This window comes from Acomys minous (assembly GCF_964271855.1).
Source record: "Acomys minous genome assembly, chromosome: 8".
Classification (NCBI taxonomy): Eukaryota; Metazoa; Chordata; class Mammalia; order Rodentia; family Muridae; genus Acomys; species Acomys minous.
Genome location: NC_140489.1, coordinates 113,034,220 through 113,059,024, shown reverse-complemented (window position 1 = coordinate 113,059,024; position 24,805 = coordinate 113,034,220). Strand labels below are relative to the sequence as shown.

General features: G+C 44.4%; 1 long non-coding RNA gene across 3 annotated transcripts in view; it reads right to left on the bottom strand.

Moving 5' to 3' along the window:
* The window catches only part of LOC311603879, an 86,042-nt gene that overhangs the window by 2,728 nt on the left and 58,509 nt on the right, over nucleotides 1-24,805 (bottom strand). The window contains exons 1-2 of one of the 3 annotated variants that reach the window (XR_014781305.1): nucleotides 22,302-22,390; nucleotides 9,085-9,497 (exon numbers count right to left, since the gene is read on the bottom strand). This is a non-coding gene — a long non-coding RNA (uncharacterized lncRNA). Of the gene's footprint in view, nucleotides 1-9,084; nucleotides 9,498-14,559; nucleotides 14,639-22,301; nucleotides 22,391-24,805 lie in introns of those variants that run through there. The other 2 variants (XR_014781306.1, XR_014781304.1) reach the window with 2 other exon arrangements.

The window sequence follows — 24,805 nt, the reverse complement described above, 5'->3', positions numbered from 1 at the left end:
ATGAGCAGTCTTCCTCCACCACACATGTGAGGTGTATCACTCTGTTTGACCACTGGCCCACATGAATCAAGCAACCATGTGCTCAACCCTCTGAAGCCATAAAACAAAATAAATTGTTGCTCTTCTAAAAAGTTTGGCCGCCTCAAGTATTTTGTTACAGTGGCAGAAACTTGACTAACGCGCTGTAGGGATGGACAAGAAGCCGGAAGGGAAGAACTTGAGTTCTTTTTATGACATTAGGCAGTTATGAGCGTGAGCACTCTACTTCTTGTTTCTGGTTTTTTATTTCTTCCAGTACAAATTGCCAGTTGGTTCTCATGCTCTACTTGCTTTAGCAGGTTAGGAAAAACTGGAAAGTGGATGTGAAGTTATATTAGCCTGTGAAAGCAACAGGAAGAGCTGTATGTGCTGTTTTTGACTGGTTACGTTTCTTCAGACATCTGCAAATCTTTGAATGAACACAGAAGAGAGCAAGGTGACCACACTCATTGTAGCAATGGTGCCCTCACAAAACTGTCGTTACCAAGGAAACTACCACAGGAAGCAATCAAAAACATTACCAGTAATGGTGGTTTCATGAGCTGGAGGTTGAAAGGTTTTGATGCATACTGCCATTTTGGTCTGCACATTGCTCATCGCTGTCACATAACATAAGCCTAGAAAATCCAAAGCCTTTCATCCTGAAATGTAAAACCAACAAGTACAAGCATCTGAGGTACCTTCAGCTTTACTTCCCATGGCTTCAACCACAGAGTGAAAATATGTCTGTATGTGATGGTTTATATTGACCACCAACTTGAGAAGACCCAGAGCCTCCAAGGAAGGGAGCCTCACTCACGTCTCTGCAGGATCTTCATGACTAGGTTAACTGAGTGTGGTGGCTCGAATAGGTTTGGCCACCGTAGACAAAGATGTCTGAATGCTTGGACCACAGGGAGTGGCACTAATTATTGGGATCTGTGGCCTTACTGGAGGAAGTGTGCCTCTGTATAGGCAGGCTTGATCTGTGAGCTGAAATAAAGGTTTCCTTTCTTAATTGCTTTGTCAGTATATGTTACCATAGCAACAGAACAAGTAACTAAAAGACTGGACCACAAAGCATTTGAGATAGTCTAATTACATAACTTTTATTGTAGTATAGTATTGCAACTGTTCCAATGTGTTGTCGTTTTGTTGTTAATCTGTTACTGTGCATATTTTAAAATTACATCTTCTCATAGGAAAGCGAGGGAGAAGACATCATATACACAGGGTCTGGAACTCTCCATTATTTCTATAATCCATTGTGTGTGGGGGGGTACAGAACATTCCTTTGTTGGTTCATTAACAATATTTGTATTTGATTATTGCTTTTTTCTGTAATTAAAAAATTCTAAGAGGCAAACAATAAATTTGCATTTGCTTCTATTTTTTTTAATACAACTGTATAAATTACTTTAAAATTTGGTATTTTCCCACCACACAACAAGAACATTTGCTCAACTGTGTTCATAGCAGCCTTATTTGCAATAGCCAGAATCTGGAAACAACCTATATCCCTCAGTTGAAGAATGGGCCAAGAAACTGTGGTACATTTACACTATGGAATACTACTCAGCTATTAAACACAAGGAAATCTTGAAATTTGCAGGCAAATGGAGGGAACTAGAGACACTCATCCTGAGTGAGGTAACCCAGACCCAGAAAGATACACAGGGTATATACTCACTTATAATTGGATACTAGCCCACCATGGATATCCTCTGAGAGTTTTCACTCAGTGGAGGATTGGGACAGATGCTGGGACTTGTTATTGGGACTCCAGGTGAGAGAGGTATGGGAGAATGGGGAGATAGAAGGAGCCAGTGGGTCCTAAAACCCTACAATATGACCATCAAGGCTGGCAGATCTGGACCCAAGGGCATACACAAACTACTTTATCAACCAAGGACAATACATGCAGTAAACCTAGACCCCCTATTCAGATCTAGCCAATGGACAGTGCATTCTCCACAGTTGTGTGGAGAGTGGGGACTGACTCTGACATGAACTCTGGTGCCCCCTATTTGACCACTTCCCCTTGGTGGGGAGGCCTGGTGGCACTCAGAGGAAGGGGAAGCAGGCTACCCAGATGAGACCTGATAGACTGTGGTCACATGGTGGGGGAGGAGGTCCCTTTCTGTCACAGGCTTAGGGGAGGGGAATAAGGTGGAAGAGGGAAGGAGGGGGCAAAGGGAAGATACAAGTAAAGGGACAGCAATTGAAATGTAATCTGAATAAATTATTTAAATAAAAAAATTTAAAAAGAAAAAATTGGTATTTTTCTGGCTTTGTGTTAAAAGCCCATTTAAAACTTTGTTGCAATTAAACTCATAATCCTCAGCCTCAACATCTGAAGAGTTAGGGTAACAGGTCTATGATGCCATACCCAGCTATAAATGGCTTCTGCTTCAGAGTACTTGCCTGTCTGTGAAATCAAGGCTACTACCTGCCATCCTTGTTATCTTCTGTGTAGCCCCAGAAAAAAACCTATGTTCATGAAGTCAAGTGTAAATAGTTCATTTGCAGCAAGCATCTTCTACTGCTAGAGATGTAGAGACACCCTGCTTCACACCCTTGGACAATTTGGAGATGATTAATCACCACTCCTGCTTAGAGGATGCGAATATAAACAACTTGAGGAAATGTACTTATTGGTATTAATAGGACTTAACTTGGATGTTTAAACAGTAGGCAATCTCCCCTAGCTATGGAAAGACCAGAACTCTCAGGCCTCTTTTTCCAAGGGAATCACTAGGTTCTAAGCTTACTTTTCCTCAGCCTAGATTCTCCAGAGCACTACCTGTCAAAATCCATTCATAAAGCACGTATTCTGGCTCCAACCTCCCAGTCCCTATGCAGCTGACTCTTCCCCTCTGAACTCTCACAGACATTCACGTGCATGTGGGTCAGGCCATTCAACTGTATGTTTCCCAAGGGCTGTGACCCCGTCATTCACATTTCTATCTCCTTTCATGCCCATATATAATCTGCAGCGCATCCATATGGTGCTCTGTACACAGTAGATGCATAATAAATACTAACTGATAGGCCAGCCTGCAGTCACCCAGTAAGAATCTATTAAGTCCTTCCTGTGGGACAACCATGTACCAGACCCTGAAACCAGAAAGTCTTAGCAAAGATAAATAAGACACAATCTAAAGAAGGAGACGGCCGTGTTAGTACAATTACAGTGTGCTGTGATGAATGGTCTGATTAAAAATATGCAAAACAGCAAGGAAACTCAGGGAGAAAGACACTGAGCGTATCCAAAGAAGCTGAGACAGCCACTCAGAAAACAGGCATGGAACCAGATAGTGAAATATCTTAAATGCCAGGTCAATGAGTTTCACCTTGATCCAACAGGTGGGAGACCCGTCTCAAGGGTTGCCGTAGGAGAAGCAGGGCAAGGCTGAGTTTTAGCATGCTTAAGCTCCTGGCTGATAGCTCTGTTGGCCATAGCTGCAGGCCCTTGCTTGGCTCTGCTGTTCCTGTTCACTACTCGCTGGAGAATTTAGGGTAAATAATTGTGAGCTCCCAAGAACTGTTCATTCTCCTTTAATGCTGCAGACTAAAGCAATCACATTCTCAGAATATACAAACTTACTTTCCCATACTTTCATATAGGCGGTCACAGTAAAACAAATTCTGTTAATTAGTTTGGGCTTAAAGACCAACAGCATTTAATTTCTCCTCTCTGCCAGCACATACACAGACCATGAAATACTACTATTGTCAAAGAAAAGCTAAGAGGAGTGCTGTCCACAGCTAACAGGAAGACCACAACCTTTTGGATTTATGAGGCTAAGGCCTTATATATTTCAGGCTGGTCTGGATGAAACTCAGTGTGTAGCTCAGGGTGCCCTTGAACTTATGATCTATCTACCATAGCATCCCAAGTGCCGGGATGATAGGAGTGCCCCACCATTCCTGGATGCCTTGTGGTTTTGTATTTCAAATCACCCTTTCTAATGGAGAAAAGATGTACCCTTCCCTTCCACAGGCTTGGATGTAGTGGGTCTAAATGACAGGACAGGAAATGGCAGGACAAGTAGTTAGTAGTGACCTTCCACGACTTCTAACGATGCCTAAAGTACACCACAAATCCTGTAGTGAACAGAAAGAATGTTCTATACTTGAAAGAAGAAGAAGAAGAAGAAGAAGAAGAAGAAGAGGAGGAGGAGGAGGAGGAGGAGGAGGAGGAGGAGGAGGAAGAGGAAGAAGAGGAAGAAGAGGAAGAAGAAGAAGGAAAGAGCAAGGGCTGGGATATTAGTCACCTTCACGTTACTACAACAAAATACCTGAGGCAATCAGCTTATTGAGAGAAAAGGAGTTATTTAGATAACAGTCTGGAGGTTCAAGGCCAAGATCTGCCATCCCCATTTGTTTGAGCCCCTAGCAAGGACAGAACCCCATGACAGAGTCTGTGTTAGAGCCACTTTCATGTCTTCAGCCAGGAAAGGAATGAGGCAGCATTTCATGATTCCCAATGACCTAAGGAACTCCTTCAGACCCCATCTCTTAAAAGATCACAGGATCGCCCCAAACTGTCACCATGGAAACCAAACCTTTCTATACAGTCATTTAGGGGACAACATCTGAACCATAGCAGTGGGGAGGCTTTAACTCTCAATCAGGTTCCACCACCCTTTAGCAAATGTCTCAAACAAGAACTTGCTATGAGCTAAAATCATTTTCCAAATGAAGGACCATATTTATTAACATGGAATGCATACTTATCATTCCAACAGCCACTGTTTCCTATTTCTGATCCTTTAGTGGGGTTCATTTTGGTTACCAGTGTCTCTAGTCATTGAGACCAACAGTTTAAGTTTGAACTTTGAAGTCAGATTTCTTAAGTTGTGGGGCGGGTGTGTGTGTATCTCTGTGTGTGTGTGTGTGTGTGTGTGTGTGTGTGTGTGTGTTTTGTGTGTTTATATGTGTGTGCACATGCATGGGGAAGCCATAAGTTGATATCAGGTATCTTACTCATTCATGTTCCACCTTGCTTTTTGAGACAGTTTCTCGGTAACATGAAGCTTCTGGATTCAGCTAGAAGCCAGCCAGCCCCATGTTTCCTGTTGTCTCAGTCCCATGCCCACCCCACAGACCAAGCACACACCAGCTTCTTTATGTGGGTGTCTGGGATCTGAATGCAGGTCCTCAAGGCTTACACAATACATACTCCATTGACTAAACTCTCTCCTTTTATCTCCCTGACCTTTAATCTACAACTTTCTAATGAGCTTGAGCAAGTCAAACTTTACAGATATAAATTCCTAATCTATACTGAAAGGAAAGTAAGTGCAGGCCTGAATCACTGTGAGGATGAAGGACTGCCCCAGATGTGGCTGGCACAGACTTTAGCATCATCCACAACTGTCAATCAGACCTATTGCCTACTAACTTTTTCTAGGAACACTAACTTCAATGTGAGTTGCTTTATCCCATTCCTTAAGTAGCATTGTAAGTTTGGTCCTCCATGCCAAAGCACAGCAAGCCCAGCCTGTGCTGTTCAGAGGAAGACAGTGAAGTTCGGTGGCCTGCCAGTGAGCTCCCTGCCTCTTCGGTGGCCTAACAGACCAGCACCTGAGGTCCAAGTCCAATTTAATGCCCTTTCCACACCATCTTCCTTTTTACCTTTGAGGAAAACATGATGAAGTGAAAGTCCCTGGGTACCCAAGAAGCCAGTGGTCCATTATTTACAACACTTGGCTTAGAAGTGGGTTGACCACCTGCCCACAGCTAAAAGGGTTTCCTGAGGCATGGGACTTTCAACTTTGAAAGCAAGACAGTACCAAATAGAGAGGACAGTTGGTCAGCATCTTAGTCAATTTTGTGCTGCTGTAGTACAATGACAGAGGCCAGGTAAATTAAAAAGAGCAGAACTACACTATGGCTCCAGATGGTAGGAAGCCCCAAGTCAAGGTACCATAAGCACAGTTATCCAAGGTAGGGCTGCTCTGCATTTCCAAGATGGTGGTGCCTTGCTGCAACATCCTCCTAAAAGGAAGAACACACACACACACACACACACACACACACACACACACACACACACTGAATAAATGTAAATTATAAAAACAACAGGAAGCAGCCAAAGAGTGGGCTTGCATTCCCCAGAGTCAGTAACAGGAATAAAGCCAGAGTTCCCCCTTGGTGTTAGGAGGAACACCTGCACTGCTACAAGGCAGGGACTAGCCCTCCGGCAGTATCTCTGAGTTACAAGGAGTGGATACACTGAAGAACTGAATAATTACACTAAAAGGAAAGAAGACGTTAAACCAAGAGACGGAGCGGTACATGAGGCAGAAGCAGGAAGGACAAAAAGAAGAATGCAAGCACCTAATGGTTTTCAGAACAATCGAAGGATCTTTGTGCTGTCAACCAATGAGCCTAAGACAGTCCTGAAGGACAGTGCAAGATTTGGGGCTCACAGACTTACCATGTATAAAGAGCAATCACTGTCGCTCAAATACTGATTCCCACCCACCCTCAAGCTACTGCTTCATTAGCATGGCAAAGTAGGCACCTCCCTGCAACACATTGTATAAAATTCTATATTAGCAATAGGCCAGACTCAATGTATAACACCTATCATTTCCCCCTTTAATGACAATGAGAGATGGTAACTGGGCCCACTTTAAATTCCTTCTTGGAAGATCTTCACTTCAACTAGCATCTTTTTCAGGTCACCTGGGATGAATCATAGCTCCTCCCTGGCCCTGAGTCTCCCTCCTGGTCCTCCGTTCTTCTCACGTGAATGAAGGGATTCTGCCCCTGTGGGCCACAGTACTGAGGTTCTGGGAAGCTTTAGACTCTTCATAGGACTTGTCACCTGTGACAGACTCAAGGCGAGATGAATGAGACAGGTGCTTCCAGTTCCCAGAAGTTGGCTTTGGACCCAAGCTAGCAACTTGCCAAGATTAACTGAACCAACCCTCGGAGAAGTAGACACGTAGAAGAGGCTCAGAGAGGTTTCCACTCCCCTGGTCCTCATCCAACGGCTTTACAGCTGTTTCTGCTGCCAATTCATGCACAAGTTGCTCTTGCAGCTCAGCCAAGCTCACTGAACCTGAGAGAATGAGGTCCACGCGCTCCATGACAAAGCCTGGCAGCAAGGCTAGGAAGTCCCTCGGCGGGCTGCGGGCATGGATGGTTCTGCATGGAACTGGTTTGTAAGGAATGCACTTGTTCATTCTCATCCTCACCTGGAGATGCTTTTTCTCATCTGCCCCTGTTGCCTCTCCCGCTGCTTACCCAGGTGTGTTCAGCAGTGTCACGTGCAAGCTGGCAGAAGATGGAATCTGCTTGAGAGACTCCATCTTTCCTTAGGTAGACTGCCTTGTAGTTAGAGAGTGGTAGAGAAAGACGCCTGAAGCCCTCTCCTGGATGCGGAACACATGCAAGTGCGTGCGTGCGTGCGTGCGTGCGTGCGTGCGTGCGTGCGTGCGTGTGTACCTGCATGAGTGCATGTGTGCATGCATATGTACACATTTTTAGGCAAGAATCTAACTGGTACCAGGATTAGTTATAATCCGGTTGGATGAGGTGTAGGCTACAACTTTTCCAACCCTACTTTATTTGAGGTTCTCCAAATGCTTATACCTCCCTTCCAACCCACCTACCCTAGATAGGAGAGAAAGGAGATTTAGGGGAACAGGAGAAGTAGATCTTATTGAATTCAGTTCCTGGGAGCGATTCCCCTGCCAGGATTTCAGCAAACCAGCAATTCTACCAAAGTTGCTGCTGCAGCCTGGAACAGCAGCCAGAGCCTGGAGCCTCGAAGCCTTTGCTGGAATGGTTCTCTCTTGGAGCATCTTGAAGTGCAACAATGAACAGCCAAACAATACCAAGACCCCAAAAAACCTACCTCCTGTTTTGGGCTCATATATATATATACATATCTCCCCCTCAGAGTCTGTCCTAGGATGTTTTTCAGCTGGCAAAACCAAGCCCCCACATGAGGTGGTTCGACCTCCAAGTGGATAAACATCACCTGCTCTTTCACAAGTCTGTTCCCCATCCCAGACTTGGGATCAAAACCAAAATACGTTTACATCTATTACAATGAGGTGTCTATGGGCATCTGTGATCAGGGCCAGAGTCAAAGGCATACAAACCAAAAGGTCAAGGCCCACAATTGAGGACATAGCCTGCAGCCCTAATCCAAGCAAGACTTTGGCTTTAGAGGAAAAGAGGCTGATACTCAATGTTGTGCCTCCCAAGTGACCTCTCATGCCTCCCAGGAAACCAGTAGATGATGCATGCCTGAAGAAGTACCTCAAGGGGTGTTAGCTGCTCAGTCCTGAACTTCTTAATCTTTGGAGCTGCCAAATAAACCTTTATTCCTTATCAATTACTCAGTCTGTGGCAATGTGCAAGAGCAACAGGATGCTGAACTAAGCAATCACAGTATCTTTTTCTCTTTGCTTGTGCTCAGTGCCTTTTCTGACGCAACAGTGTGCCAGTAAACATATGGACGGTGCTAAAGATAAGCAGCACCGATGATTTCCACTGCTACCTTCAAATATTGCCGTTCACAGTTGCTAAGGGCTGGGACCACGGTCTGCGCATTGCTGAGAGGGTGGCCAACTGTTTGGGTTTTGTTTACCGAAGCTTTGGATGAGTCAGAGAGCCATGCATTATTCATAAGCTTCAGGCTTAAAGTAAGTTCCCTCGCATAATCTGCGCTTGTTGGCCATTCCAGTCCAGAAGGGCAGCACACGATGACACGTGTGACCCACCTTGTGGCTTCAGCTGTGTGGACTAGTGCTCCGAGAACTAGAAACGGAAACTGAACGAGCAGGCATTAAGTCAGAGTCCTGCCAGTCGATGTAATGCTTATTGGTAGATACATTTTTTTAAAAACCTGAAATAATACACAAGGCCTGTGAAAGCTCCAGTAAGCCTTAAAGGCAACAAGCATAAAGGAAGATCAAAAACGGAATTAGAGCATTTGAACAAAAACGTGAAATAGCAAAAATTTCTCTTAAAGCTCCAAGCCTCCCATTCTTTCCTTCCTTATTCCTAAATAGTAATACAGAAATCCCAACCACTCCATACCTAGATCAAATTATTCTGCTCTCTAAATTCCAATTTTCAACCTGCTCCTTCTTCAATGAGTCCATGCACATATGTCCAGCAGCAACTTGCGCAATTCCCAAAGCACTGTTCTTGAACCGGGTCAATATCTAAGTAGAGGGATTACAATTCGTAATGGGCATCTGTCTTTTGCCATTGTTGAAAAAAGTCATTTTATATCTCATACCAAAATGCATTTCTGCATATAAAAGAAAGTAACATGCTGCTATGATTAAGTTTATATGTCAACTTGACTGGGCCCTGAGGTACCCAAACTCTTGGTTAAGCATTGCTCCGACTCTGTTAGCTGGGTGCATTTCTAGATGAGATTAACATTTCAGTCAGTAGACGGAGTTGTGTGCCATGTTCAGTGTGGATGGGCTCCATCTAAATCCCTGAAAGAAAAAAAAATAATGATGATAATAATAATAGTAGGCTGGCCTTGAACTCCTGATTCTTTTGCCTTAGCTTCCCAGGTTCTAGGATTACCAACATGTTCAGTAAAAATTCTTCCTTCTTTCCTGAATTATCTTCAAGCTGAGCATTGCTCTTTGCTTGCTTTCAGGCTCAGATATGACTGTACACCACTGGCCAAGTCTCCAACTTGCCAATTGAAGACCTTTGGAGATTTTAGTCTCCATAATTTGTCATATGCCAATTTCTTATAGTATGTCAATAGATTGATAGAAGATAGATAGATAGATAGATAGATAGATAGATAGATAGATAGATAGACAAAACAGATTAGATTGACAAACAGGTACAAAGACACAGTCATGAACCATGTAACATTTTGGTCACCAACAGATCATCACTTCACAGCTTACAAGGAGTGGAACAGTCTTTTCATGCAACTGAGTTCAAGGCCATGGTAGCATGCTGGCCCAACACACTCTTCAAGTGATTGTGGTGATGCTGCTCTACGCAAGCCTGCAGTGCTGCCAGTCATGAAAACCCTGCACATACAGTCATGTACAAGCAGTACATGGTCCTTGATAAGCATGACAGAACAATATGCTCCTGAGTAGTGTTTTCTATACTAAAGTGTTCCTTGTCATATTAGAATATACTCCCACATACTAGGCATGACCATCAACACCACAAAACACACACACACACACACACACACTTAAATAGTAAGTCCTATTAATGCTAGCAACAACTTCATATAGCTCACATTTATTATATCTGTGAGTCCGTGTGTGTGTGTGTGTGTGTGTGTGTGTGTGTGTGTGTGTGTCTGTGTGTGTCTGTGTGTGTCTGTGTCTATATGTCTGTGTGATTATGATGCCCAGAGGTCAATATTAGGCATCTTCCTCAATAGCTTGCCACGTTATTTTTTTGAAACAGGGTTTCTCATTAGACCTGGAACCCACTCATTCAGGTAGCCTATCTGGCTAATGAACCCCAAGGATCCTGCCGTCCTCAGCAGCCACTAGCATTGCAGTTCCAGACACATGCCACCATGCCTGTCTCTTAGATGGATGCCAGGGATCAGAACTCAGATCTTCATGCTTGTACCACAGACCTTTTACTGACTGAACTATCCTTGCCCCCCCCCCAAGTGTCTTACTGCATCTCTTAAGTACACGAAGAGACCACACCAGCTGATTGAATTACACCATCTAGGTTTGTGTAAGTAGACTATACTTTGCTAAGGACAAAATTGCTTTACAGTTTCCTCTGACCGTATCTTGTCACTACGCAATGCATTATTGTGGGTGTTTATAGACAGGGACATGTTGAATACCTATGGGTTACATTCCCCTGCAAAGGCATTCATTATAAAACAATGTTGGAGGCTATGGTCCAGCATAAGAAGCAGTTTTCTGCTGTTCTCTATTCCCCAGCCTCTTTCCTACATCTCCAAGGATATTCTGATGATTTTCCCATTCTGTGGGCCCTAGCTTCTGAACAATTTGTAAGCGCTATTTAGAGGGGGTACATCTCAGTGGCAGAGTGCCTACCTAACAGCATGAGGCTCTGAATTTGACCCTCCCCCAATACTGCAAGAAAACAAAGCAAAAAGAAGAGCTGTATTTCCCAGCCCTTTTGCACTCAGATGCCTGCATGTGACTGAGATTCCACCAAGAAAATGGATCCACACTGGGCAAGAACTGGGACGGTAGTCATGTGTAATTCTAGCATGGACTAGAACCAGCGGTGGTGGTGTGTTCCTGATCATAACAGATGTTGTAGCTTCACCCATTTGTGAGTGTGGACATACACAAAGGTTATGCCTGGAGGCCTCCCTAGGGTCTGCTTATGCAGCCTTAGGAACGACTCTTTAAACTCTTTGTTCCTTAGTAAGTTCTTTCCTCCTTGAAGAAACCAGAAGAAATTTATTGACCACAACTAAGAAACTCTGACCAATAAAAGAAAGTAGAGCAGAAGTAATTGCAAGCAAGCAAACTTCAAAGGCAAGGTATCTTTATATTGGCTGCATGGCCTAGTTGGGTTTGAAGTGACTGCTTGGGTATCATTAAGTGATTGGGCACTCGTAATTCACGGTATATAAAGTGCTCACTGCACTTCCACTTTGCTTGCTACAATCAAGTATTGTGTGGACCGAGGAACATGTGACCTGAGGCCTGGGGACAGATGACTCCATTAGTGTCAGTGGCTTTCCGGTACCTAAGACAGGTCGGGGAGGATGGGGAAGAGTTGGGGGAGGAGAAAATGACTACGATCAAAAGACACTGTATGAAATTCTCATGGAATTAATAACATTGTTTTTTGAAATTAAATTAAAAGACTGAAGAGGGGTTGGACAGATTGCTCAGCAGTTAAGAGCATCTACGACTCTTGCAGAAAACCCGAGCTCAATTCCTAGGTCAACATTAGACAACAGTTCAGGATTGCCTGCAAATCCAGCTCCAGGGGGATCTGGACTCTTTGGGAACACACACACACACACACACACACACACACACACACACACACACACGCTCGCACGCAATGAAAAATAAAAATATATCCTAAAAAAACTACAAAAGATCAAGAAAAAACGCAAATTAAATAAATAAATAAGTCTCTAAAACTGAAGAAAAATATTAAAATGGATTTTAAAAGGAGAAATCTCAATCTAGAAAATGCTTGCCACGCGAGCATGAGGACCTGAGATCAGATGCAGAGCATCCTCATAAAAAGCTGGACTTGCATGCATCTGTAACCCCAGTGCTATGGCAACAGAGACAGCAAGATCCCTAGGCTTAGTGTTCAGCTGTCTAACCAAGTCATTAAGTTCCAAGTGAAGTGAGAGACTTTATCTCAAAATAATGATGATTGATGATGATGATGATGATGATGATGATGATGAGAGCAAACTGAGGAAAACACCTGATCGTGACCTATGGTCTTCCTACCACCCACCCACAAAACAGGTTAAAAGTGCTAAATTCTCAGATGAAACAGATAGTAGAAAAACAGGATGCTTCCAGACCGCCACCAAAGTTTATTTTGGTTTGGTTTGGTTTGGTTTGGTTTGGTTGAGGAGCTAAGACTCAAACTGGGGCGTCATGCATCTAACAATGCATGCGGCCACTGAACACAATCTCCAGGCCAGAATTTATAATCTTTTAGAGTCACAGAACTACCACAACCAAAATCCAAGGCAGAATGAAATCTGGCCAGTTACTCAGTTTCTACACAAGGTTGAATCTATGTCCTCCTGGATCTCTTAAATAAAAGTCAGGGCCTGACTTGAGGAAGAAAAAGCCACCGGAAGCAGAACGAGACCATTTGAGAGAGGCCAGAGGACTCAGTGTCCCCATCACTATTGCATCTCCTATACTGAGGGAATCACTTTCTACTGACCTCCCATGAGCACTTGCTCCACATGGAGTTCTAACTCTCCTTGTGCCCTTCCCCTGTGCCTTCCATTCCAACCGAGCACAACCATACCCAGATTCCAGAGTCAGGATACGCAGAGGAGCCAGTTTTCAAAAAAAGCAAACTTGGAAAGCAAAGATTCACACCACAAAAGAATCGCAAGCTGTTTAAATTAACATTGGCAAAAGACTATCGAATACACTGAGAGTTCTACCAGGGAAAAAGAGTATGTGCCAAATTGTTAACCTGGGTATACTAACTAGAAACTCAGGATTCGTTGGACTTAGCTCGCACTGATTGTTAAGTCGGTTGGTTGGGTGGGGTTTTGCATTCTACTCTGGCTTTATTGCTAAGGAAATGAAAAACTCTAAGACACCAGAGGCTTAGAGAAATCAGAATAAATTTCCACATCTCACGTACACCCAAAATAAGCCCAGAAGACATTTCTCTTTTCCAAAGCTTTGAGGAAAAACATTGATGAAGTAAAGGGATCCTTGAAGAATGCTTTGCTGGATTGGATGTCTTCAGGACCCCCGGAGAAGGTGGGAGACACTGCTACTGAAATTAGTTCCCTGATTTCAGTGGCTCTGGTGACTGCGCAGAGGGATAGCTGACGATTTAACTGGCAGAAACACCACGGATACGGTGACATAACAGCCAAATGGAGTAGTTTGACTTGCAGGATCTTTGGGTGCTGGTTCTCTGGCAATGGTGTTCCTAAAACTGAACCAGATGGGCAGCCTGCAACGCTTTGCCCTCTCTAGATCTTTGACCTACCTAATTAAGGAAATAAATCCACATATTTGCAGTCAATTAATTTTCAGCAAGGATGCCAAGAACTCAAAATGAGGAAAATGTAATCTTTTTGTAAACAGGGTTAGGAAAATTGGCTGTCCACATGCAGAAGAATGGAACTAGACCAAAATTCAAGTTGATTAAAGATAAATATAAGACTTAAAACTGTAAGACTGGCTGGGCATGGTGGCCCACATTTTTAAGGCCAGCACTTGGAGGCAGAGGCAGATGTATCCCTGTGAGTTTGAGGCCAGTGTGGTCTAGTTAGTGAGTTCTGCACGGCCAGGGAAACAAGCCACCAAATGAAGAGACAGTCTAGAGAAAAGGAGAAGATATCTGTAAACCATATGTCTGACAAGGAGTCAATATCCAAGAGATCAACAGTGAAAACACAAACCAATGTAAACATGAACAAAGGACCTGAATAGGCTCTTCTCAAAAGAAGACATTCAGATAACCAGCACATCTATAAAAAGACATTCAACAACACTTGTTGGAAGGAGACGGCTGTTTGAAGCTGTAGTCCTCCCAGTGGGGATAGCCACTCTGGGCTAGACTTAGGTGCAGGATTCACTCTCCCCAGCAGGGCCTCTGGCTCTCTCTGCCTGACTTCATCTGGAGAGTGTCTTCACACATAGATGCCCCAACCATGTTTGATATAGGACCCTTGACACAGCTCCCTGCTAGCTCTCCCCTCCCTGCGCCTATAGAATAATCAGGTATAATAATAACTGTGTTCCCACTCATATGACGGGAGCATGCTGCCAAATGCAGAACAAGCATCCTTAAGGCACCAATTATGAATCCTTATCCTGGAAGCCCCACCCCCACCCAGTCTCCAACGGCGATTGTTCTCCCTGGGTAAAGTTGAACTAGCTCCTCAAGTGGTTCCGGAGTGTTCCATCTCTGCCCTGCTTACAGCCTGCCAGGCTCCTGCGTTCTGTCCTCCTCTCCTCCTGCTTCAGTGGGCTGGTGTCCATCAGCCCCCGAGGGAAGAGGAGACCCACAAATACTGATCATCCAGGAAATATCAACCAAAGCCCAAGGGCGAACTGGCATGCACCTGTCAGAATGTCTATTGTCAAAAAGTCAAAAGCGAGATTGTATGAGCCAGAATACCAGGAAGTCTGCGGAGAAACAGTTTCTCTCGGAAATGGCTACATAAACCAGACCAATGGCAATGGCCATGAATGTGCAGAGCAGGGGAAATTCCAGAGCCCTAGACAAAGAATTATAGGCAACCAATGACTGCTGGGAGACAGCGAATCAGCCTCTCCCAAGCGTGAGCCCCTTCACTGGTTACCCAGTGTGGAGTTGTCATGCTTAAAGTCACACACATACAAACAACAAAAACAGGCTCAGCAGAGTGTGTGTGTGTGTGTGTGTGTGTGTGTGTGCATGCTCACACATATATACATACTTGTACATAATGATGATAATAAAATAAAAGGGAGGGGCAGGAGGGAGGAAAGGAAAGGGGGGAAGTTGTAATTCTATTTTCATTTAAAAATATATTTTTTAAAAGGCCAGAAGATAACAAATACCATCTAGGACATAAAGAAAAGGGAACCCCTGCATGCTAAGGGTAGGAATGTAAGTTTACGTAGCCATATGGGAAAGAGTAGAGAGGTCTCTTAATAGAGTAAAAATATAGCTATCACGTGACCCAGCAATTCTACATCTAGGCATGCATCCTAAGGGAGTGAAATCAGCAAGTAAAAAGGACACCTGCATGTTCATGTCTGTTAGAGCATTACTCATGCTTGCCACATTATGGGATCCACCTTGGCATCCCATGTTCCCACTGTGGTGGGCTGAGCTACGCCAGAGCCAACCAACCATGGACCTTGTGTAAAAATAGACCTTTCCTCTTTTAAAGTTCATGTGTCTCAGATAATGTGTTGCAGTAACAGAACACTGACAGGAGGGAGGGAGATGGCTCAGTCAGTAAAGTGTTCATCACTGAGTAAGTGAATAGAAGAATGTGGTACACACACACACACACACACACACACACACACACACACACACACACAAAAACAGAATACTATACAACCTTGAAGAGGAAACCTGATCAAGTGCAACAACATGGAAGAACATGGAACACATTATATTGCCGGAAATAAACCTGACATCTGGCTGTAGTTCAGACCTTGAACCATCTCCCAAATATGCACATGTTAAATGCTTGGCCCACGGTGCTGTTTAAATGGTAGGGCTTCATGGAAGGTTGTGGATAACTGGGAAAGTAGCCTTGATGGAGACTGTGGGGCCTGGTCCTTTTTGCTCTCCCTTCTTAGGTGAATGAGCATCACATGTTCCCACTGTGGTGGGCTGAGCTACATCAGAGCCAACCAACCATGGACCTTGTGTAAAAATAGACCTTTCCTCTTTTAAAGTTCATGTGTCTCAGGCAATGTGTTGCAGTAACAGAACACTGACAGAAGCGAGGGAGACGGCTCAGTCAGTAAAGTGCTTGCCATCAAGCATGAAGATCCGGATTAGACCCCTAACACCTATTGTAAAAGCTGGGCATGGACTGTGCCCCTGTAACCCCAGGTTAGGACGTGTGGTGGGAGGATCCCCGAGATCTTTGGCCAGCCAGTCTAGTCAGATCGATGACTGTCCAGACCACTGAGAGTCTCTGTCTCAAAAATAAAGTGGAACACAGCTGAGAAACATACTTGACACTGACCTCTGGCCTCCACAAACATGTGCATGCACACTAGCTAACACCCATGCATTCACATATGTGAACATGAACATACTCCACCCACACACAAAGGAGGCTAACACATAGAAGAAACACTATGCTATTGCACTCATGTATGAAGTGAAGAAAAGTCGATTCATAGACACAAGCAGCGGGGTTGTGTTTACTGGGATCTAGCGAGCGGTGGGATTGGACGGAGGTTGGTATGAAATCTCAGTTACACAGAGGAATAAATTCAGGAGCAGGATGAGTAGGACCTACAGTGATGCTTTACGTGCTTGAAAATTGTTCAGAAGACAGAATCTAGATGTTCGCATCAGAGAAAAATAAAAACTATGTGAGATAATAAATATAAATAGCCTGATTTAGCCATTCCATTATATATATACATAAATATGCACACACATATATGTAACATACATAGATGTATGTGTATATATAATATACATCTGTGTATATATTATATACACATATATTGTATATGTATTTATTATATATACATATATTGTATATGTAATATATACAATTTTTAGCTAGGCATGACAGCACAGTCCTATACTCCCAACACTCAGGGACTGGGGCAGGAAAACTGACGGTTTGAGACCAGCCTAGGCCCAGTCCCAACAAATACATACATAAGCATATAGGCCTATATGTTGCTTTTACTTAACAAGTGAAAGCAACGTTTAGTCTTAACAAAGCCGAAAACTGCAAGATGGGTGGTTTTCCTACAGACCCACTTAATGTACCCACTTCACACATGCAGAAAACTGATGGATTTGGGAGCTTAACAAAATCATGACCAGGAGCCTCAGTGGTTGCTGCTATGCTGTCTCTAACGGAACTGATGGTCACAAGCCTGGCCAACAGTATACAGTTACGCCTGTACCGAGTGCTTTCTCTCTAACCTAACAAGTGTGGAACACCAGGAGCAATTTACTTCTTGCTTGGGACAGGACCTCCCTGTTCTGCCTCTGAGCTATAGCAATTGTCTATACTTGTTCCCATGAGGAAAAAAAAATGAACTTCTCCCTGGCATAAGAATTCTTCAAGTCTCCTCTCTTAATAACCAAAGGAAATTTCTATCCGAAATATGGAGCATGTCAAAATCCATAACTGTCCGTGGAGGCTGCAAGAAGGATTTGTGGATATTGAGAGATTTCTTAGTGAATAAATGTCCAAGAATAAGAATTTGGATTCAGATTATTTTTTTCTCAGGGGTTACTAGAAAGATGATCATCATTTAAATTGTCTGCGTGCAGACAATTTATTAGACTTTTAACATTCATAACATTCTGTGCATAAAAAATTAAATAAAGCTAACAATGTGGGGGTTAGGCTGAGTGACCTGTTGCTCCGAGGAACTAACGAGTCGGTGATTCTAATTAAATCCCTGAACACGGTGAAGTCTCTGAGACTCAACTGCCTTTGACTAACAATCCATCCTTGCTGAACAATGGTTTTTTAATTGCTGTTGTTTTCAACAGAGGCATAATTATAGGCATGGTGCACACCTTTAAGCCCAGCACTCAGGAGGCAGACGCCAGCAGATGGCTGAGTTTGAGGCCAGCCTGGTCTACAAAGGGAGTTCCAGGACAGACAGAGAAACCCTGTCTCAGAAAAAAGCAAAAACAACAACAACAACAACAAAAACCCACAGGCACAACTATAGACCTGTGCCTTTCCTCTTCGTGATGGAACACTGTGGAACTCACTAGTTTGACTGAAAGCTTAAGCTCACTAGACCTCGACTGCGAAAGAATAATACCTCCCCATAAATCCCATCAATAGAGAAGTTATGGAGATGAATGAAGCCATGCTGGGCCAATTTCCTATCTTATGTAAATCTGACTCTGTTAGTAGGCACTGTTTCTCAGAGTCCTGGGAGAAAGTCGCTTTATCAGCGTGCACTTGGCACAATTTGGAAACACAACAGCATCTATCTTCCTCCTATAACAGGTAGCAGTAGTTTTCTCTATTGCATTACGCCCAGAGCCAAGTTAAGCAAACAACGCCATCAGTTCAGCCTCCTTTGTTGGGCAGTACTAAAGCTCTTTCCTTCAGCCAGCTTCCTGAGGACCCCAGAAGGGCACACATGTGCAATGGAGGCAGTACGGTTTCCCTCATGTTCAATCCACAGATCCATGTCTGCATTCAGCGGTAGGAAGATAAGGAAGAGCAGCTCGGGGAGGCAGACAGACATTGTCATTGGGAGCACAGATGTGGAGTGATAAATCTAATTAGAGAATCCACTGCTTATGCATAAGAGGGATGATTTATGCTAATCTCGGGGCCAATGACAAGCGTAGAGTTTACGGGTGAGGAAGCAGCTATGAGTTAGCACTTTCGGGGAGGCCTACCTGCAGGGTTCCAGATTTTCAAAATAGCACCTCCATCAAGAACCCTCATTGAAGATGCCAACCACTTCCTGAAGGCTGAAAGAGCCACAGAGCCCCAAGAGGAGAGAGGGATTTGTACCATAGAAAGAAATAGGGAGGAGATCCTAAGTGCTGCTGGAGCGTAAGAGGGGGTGGTGGTCATTTTGAGTCAAATGGTAGCCAACAGATCATTTGGGCTCTAGGATGCCTGGCTTAAGTTATGGATAAGTCAGCTGTAACACAAATCTCAACATTCACCATGAAACAGAAAACAAGAGTACTCTCAAAGGAATTCAAAGTACGAAAGGCAAATATGTAAGCTAATCCATTTTTTCCCTTTTTAGAATTTATAAATTTATTTACTTATCTATTTTGTGTGTGTGCATGTGCATGCCCATGCATGCGTGGGTGTGCACGTGTATGTGTGTGAGTGTAGAGGTCAGAGGTCAAGATCATATGTCTTCCTCAATCACTCTCTACCTTATTTTTTTGAGACAGAGTCTCTCACTGAACCTTGAATTCACCAATTGGCTAGACTGGCTGGCCAGCAATCCCCCAGGATCTCTCTCTCCTGCCTGCCAGCACTGGGATTACAGTGATTGACCTGCACAGCTTTGGATTTGACCTGACTGGGGCGTTGGAGAAGTGAAAAAAGAACAGACACACATATAGAAAAGCTGGGGTTAGAGGGCTGTGTGCTCTGAAAGAGATGAAGCCACCTGGAAATAATATAATTATTATAATAATTGTAGTATATATATTATATATTATATATTATATATTATATATTATACAGCTCAATAAGGAGACTAGTTTAGTTCTTTCAGCTGGAGGAGCCTGGTTAGCTAATCTTGGTAGGTGTCCATAGGGTAGTAGTCTCACCCAGAAGGAGAAAGCTGCTGTTGATGTTTCTTGCACACACTGTCAACATCTGTCCTGAACCAGAGGAAAGCCTTGCCACTCCCATGGGTTTTAGGCTCTGGGTTCCTGACACGGTCGTGCGTATATCATGACTGTTCACTCCTATAGGAGCACATCCACTCTCCATGGGGGTCACCATACCTGGCCCCTTTACACGGGAGCTGGCATTCCAAACTCATTTCCTCAGGTGTGGTCTCGCTGGAGTAGGTGTGGCCTCGGTGGAGTGAGTGTGGCTTTGTTGGAGGAAGTGCATCTCTGGGAGGGACTCTGAGGTCTCAGACGGTCAAGCCAGGCCCATGGCACTCTCTTTTCCTGCTCCCTGTAGACCTAGATGTAGAACTCTCAGCTCCCCCTCCAGCACTATGCCTTCCTGCACCCTGCCATGCCTCCTGACAAGACGATAATGGACTAAACTCCTGAGCTGTAAGCTAGCCGAAATTAAATGTTTCCCTTTATAACAGTTGCTGTGGTCATGGGGTCTCTTCACAGTAACAGAACACTGACTAAGACACCCCAGTCGCTGGCTTCTCGTCGGCCAGTTGGGGATGTAGCTTTCCTACACAGTTGCAAGACTTTGGATACAGTCCTGGAGAGCGGCAGAATGAGACACAGGAGGAAAACTGACATGAAAGATGAGGCGACATATGAAGAAAAGAACAGTGGGGGGAGACAGGGACCGGAGGACCGTGAGAGTCTCTGACAGTTGTGAAACAGACTGAAGACGAGTTATGGGAACACTCAGTCTCCATCCCTTTTCCTTACGTGGCTACTCTCATGCTTTGTTCACTCTGCCTCCTTGTACACATTAGGCCAGATGGGAGACCCCAGGACTGGATCACATCAGTCTTCCGGGTCTGAGCTTATCCAGCACCTGTCACCCAGGGTGCCAGAGAACAATAGCACACCAAGTGGATCCCCGTGTCCTCGTGGCTATACATAGAAAACTGGAAAGGCAAATATTAAAGACAGCCTCACAGTCAGTGCTACAAGACATGGGATAAGGCACAGTGCAGGAGGCATCCTTATGTGCAAAGAACTAGTCTGGGCAGTAGAGAGAGGCTTCTGGGCCACACCCATTACAGTGGCAACCATCAGAAATGAACAATTGGAAACAGGGCTGGAGAGACAGGCAGGCAGTAGGTAAAGTTCTTGATGTACAAGTATAAGGACCTGAGCTCAAGTCACAGAAGCCAAATAAAATAAGTGTGCATGGCAGCATGCCCTTGTGACCCTTGTAATGGGAATCAGGGCGGAAGATAAGCAGTCGCTCTAGCTCAGTGTTTCTCAACCTGTGGGTCAAGACCCTCTTGTGGGTCAAATACCAGATAACTCTGAATGTTCGATGTTTACACTATGATTCTTAACAGCAGCCAAATTACAGTTATGAAGTAGCCACAAAATAAGTGTATGGTTGGGGGTCACCACACTCGAGGAACTGTATTAGAGGGTCACAGCATTAAGATGGTTGAGAACCAGTGCCCTAGAATCAATGAGTCCCACCCAGGCCAGGAATACACACACACACACACACACACACACACACACACACACACACACTCACAGATAGATGATAGACAGACAGACAGACAGACAGACAAACCAGAAAATACCAATTGTTGATGAAAGCTTGGGAAAGTTGTGATCCCAATGGGAAACAATATGATGACTTTTCAGATGACTAAAGCATAGTGTTACCAGACAATCTCTCAGTTCCACTTTAGGATATCAAAGAGATATTTTTAAGTTTTAAAAAGGAAGGAAATTCTGGCACAGCCTGAGTCTGAAGCTCAAGGGTGAACTTTGAGAACATTATGCTGCCTCAGCCAGTCACTGCAAAGCAGATGCTGGAATAATGCCACTTAGGTGAGGACCCTAGAGCAGTCAAATGCATGGGAAGTGGAGCGGAGTTTGAGGGCCTGGGGCAGAGGAGGCAGGTAAGGACTTGGGGCTTAGCGCGTATAGAGTCACAGTTTTAAAATATGGAAAGAATATTCTAGACTGGTTGCACAAGACTGTGAGGGCACCTGACACTCCAAAACTAAACACTTAGAAATAGTTAAGATGGTAAGTTGTGACATGCATCTTGCCACAATTTAAATTGTGTTTAAAATGCAGATTATGATCATTATGTCTGCTCTGGGGCTCGAAATGCCTCCGTGTCTAATCTAGCGGGTCTTATCTGCATGCGTCCTGGGGGTAGGGTGCCTTTCGGGTTTCAGAGGCCCCGCTGAAGTAAACATTAACTCAGTGCAACCTGCGGGAATCAGATCCAGGCAGACACAGGTTTTGCTTGTTTGTATGTTGGAGCTTTGTCCCTGTTTTGTTTTTGTTTGTTTGTTTTGGTTGTTGTTGTTGTTGCTGCTGCTGCTGCTTTGTAACTGGTCAGGGTGGTGGCGGAGCGCGGAAATCTCGAGAGGCACTGCTGTCCACGGAGTCAGCTCTAGCTCTCTCTATGTAGCAAAGAACTCACTCCCCACGCACCCCCTAATCCCCGAGCCTCACCCAGCATTCCCCAACCCGCCCCACACAGGGTTCTTGATCCAGGCGGCGCTTTGACTTACATAAGGGGCATTTAGAAACACCTGCGGCCTGGCGCCATCATGTCCCATCCCTTGAAGAGGTTCTTATTAATCTGAAAGGCTCAGACAGGGGTGACTTCCAAGGACCCTCAAGCAGTGCTAATTGAAACTTACTAGCCGAGATGTTTAAATGTTAACTGGGCGTTCTCCTCAGTCTACTTGCTCCAGCTCTGGCTGCGATCCACCCACACAGACTGCCCCTTGCCTGTCCTCTGCGTGTCCCTCATCCCACGCTCCGTTGCTTTGATTATGTAAGTACTGAAGGTGGCTGATGATTAAAGGAACATTGTGCCATCTAATCAAGGGTAGCCAGCAGGTATCAAATGCCGTCAGAAATCTCAAATTGTATCCTTTTGTGCCAATTAGCCTTGTGCACAGAAAATTCTGATCTTCCGCCTGAGCTACACGGTTTTCTTTAGCTCACACAGCATTCGTTGCCAAAGAAGGCTAAGACACGATGGTTGAGTCTTACAGCTTCTCCTACTATGATGGACAGCAGATATGCATTGTATATCCAATAGTATATCACCTATATATTTGTTTACTAAGTGTATACGTTTGTTGCATAGGAGGCATAGTTTAAGCTGTGTGAACAAAATCAACAAGTCAGATAGAGAGTCAGCTGAGAGGACCCAGGTTCCATTCTCAGCATCTACATGGCTGCTCACAGACATCTGTAGTTCTTCTAAAGGATATAACACCCTCTTCCGGCATTCTTGGGCACTGCACACATGTAGTAGACAGACATACAAGCAGGAAAAACATACAAGGATTTCTCCAGCTGTGGAAGTTAACCTTTGCCAAAAGATTTTCAAAATCAAAAGAGTTTCCTACGAAACGATGTTAAGATAATAAATTTTATGTTGTATGTTATTTTACTTTTCTGGTCTTGCAAACCAAACCTTCTAGCATGCTAGGTAAGCTCTGTATTGCTGAGTCATACCTTAACTCTATATTAATTTTAGCCACAATTGAAATCAACTATAAGAAGACAAAAGACTTAGCCAGGTGCATTAGAACACCTCTTCTGTAATCCCAGCACTGGGAATGCTGAGGCAGGAGAATTATGGATTCCAGGTCAGCCTGGTTTGTTTCACAAGCCACTCACCTCACCACCCACCCACCCCCATCAGTCAATCAATTCAATAAAAATAGACTCGTACCTCAGTCTATTCTCGCAAAACAAGAATAAAGAATTCATTTGCATCGTTATCTGGGTAACCTTTGCGCCAGTCAAAGAGACATTTTAAAGCATGTTTTCAAATTTTTTCTTGATTACACTGAGAAAATTCTGGGAGCCACCGGAATTTATCATGCGCGCGCAGCTTCTTACACCATCTCCAATGTTAGACTTGAAAGTTTATTCAACCTCTGGGGCATGGGGTCAGGTGGGCCTAAGGAGAAAACACACGGTACAAACACTGATTGCTTCTTGCTCTAGCTTGCTAATGCAATCTGCAAAGCAGATTGGAATTTGCATAACATCTCTCGGGGTGATGCCAGGCAAACATGGTCTGAACCACAGCGCTGTTTGGGACCGTGGTCTTATTCTGAAAGTTGCTTTAGGTGAAGCAAGGTAAGACCTTGCCCTGTCTTGCCAGAGTTGGAAGGGAGAAGCACTCCACTGCCTTTTCCTTCTTCAAACAGTAAGCAGTGAGCTGCTTCAGGGAGTCGTGCCTGAGTGCTGCTGGCCCAGGAATATTTAAAACAATTCTGATGTCACCAGGCTTATCATCTTACCCCCTCCCCGCCCCCCCACCCCCATTCCATTTGACCTTTCAGAGCAAAGCTGTGACTAACAGAGATGGTTGAGCCAATTACATTTAGAGTGCGCTATTTGTGAAGCGCCTAAGCTGTGCCCTTTCTAGCAATGCGTGCTTGCACGCACCTACACGTAAGTACAAGTTTTCTGAGCACTAATTTCCTACTGAGTTTGTGCTGGCCTCTCTTGTCTGTGGCAGGCAGAGAGAGGGCTGGGCCCTGGGGTGTTTCCCTCCTCTTTGACTTTGGACTTTGTGGAGTTCCTTGGTTATGAATTATAACCCTCCCTTGATATTGCTAGCTGATAAGGACTGAGCATGGAGAAGAAGTTAATCCTCTGGCCACCTTGGAGACCAGAGGGGTCTGGGGCGCATTCTACATTTTGGGAGAAAGTCTTGTGGGGGTGTGTAGCTACGTGCACCAGGGATGGCTGCAGCCCCGGGCTTAGCATCTCATCGTCCCCAGCTCTCAGGCATCTACCCACAGAGAGGCTTCCCACACTGATGCCGGTCTGACCAGGCTACCTCAGGCTCTGTCTTAATCCTCTGGACCCACCTTTGTCTTCCTCCCATAACCCAGGGCAGGACGGAGTGTCTCCTGACCAAGGCATTCGCTGGGTGTGGCATCCGTCCAAAAGAGAAATGAGAGCCTTGACCTAAATACTTCATCAAACTATTAATTTCTATGATGGAAGAACTACAAGATGAACCTGTGCCTTTGACTTG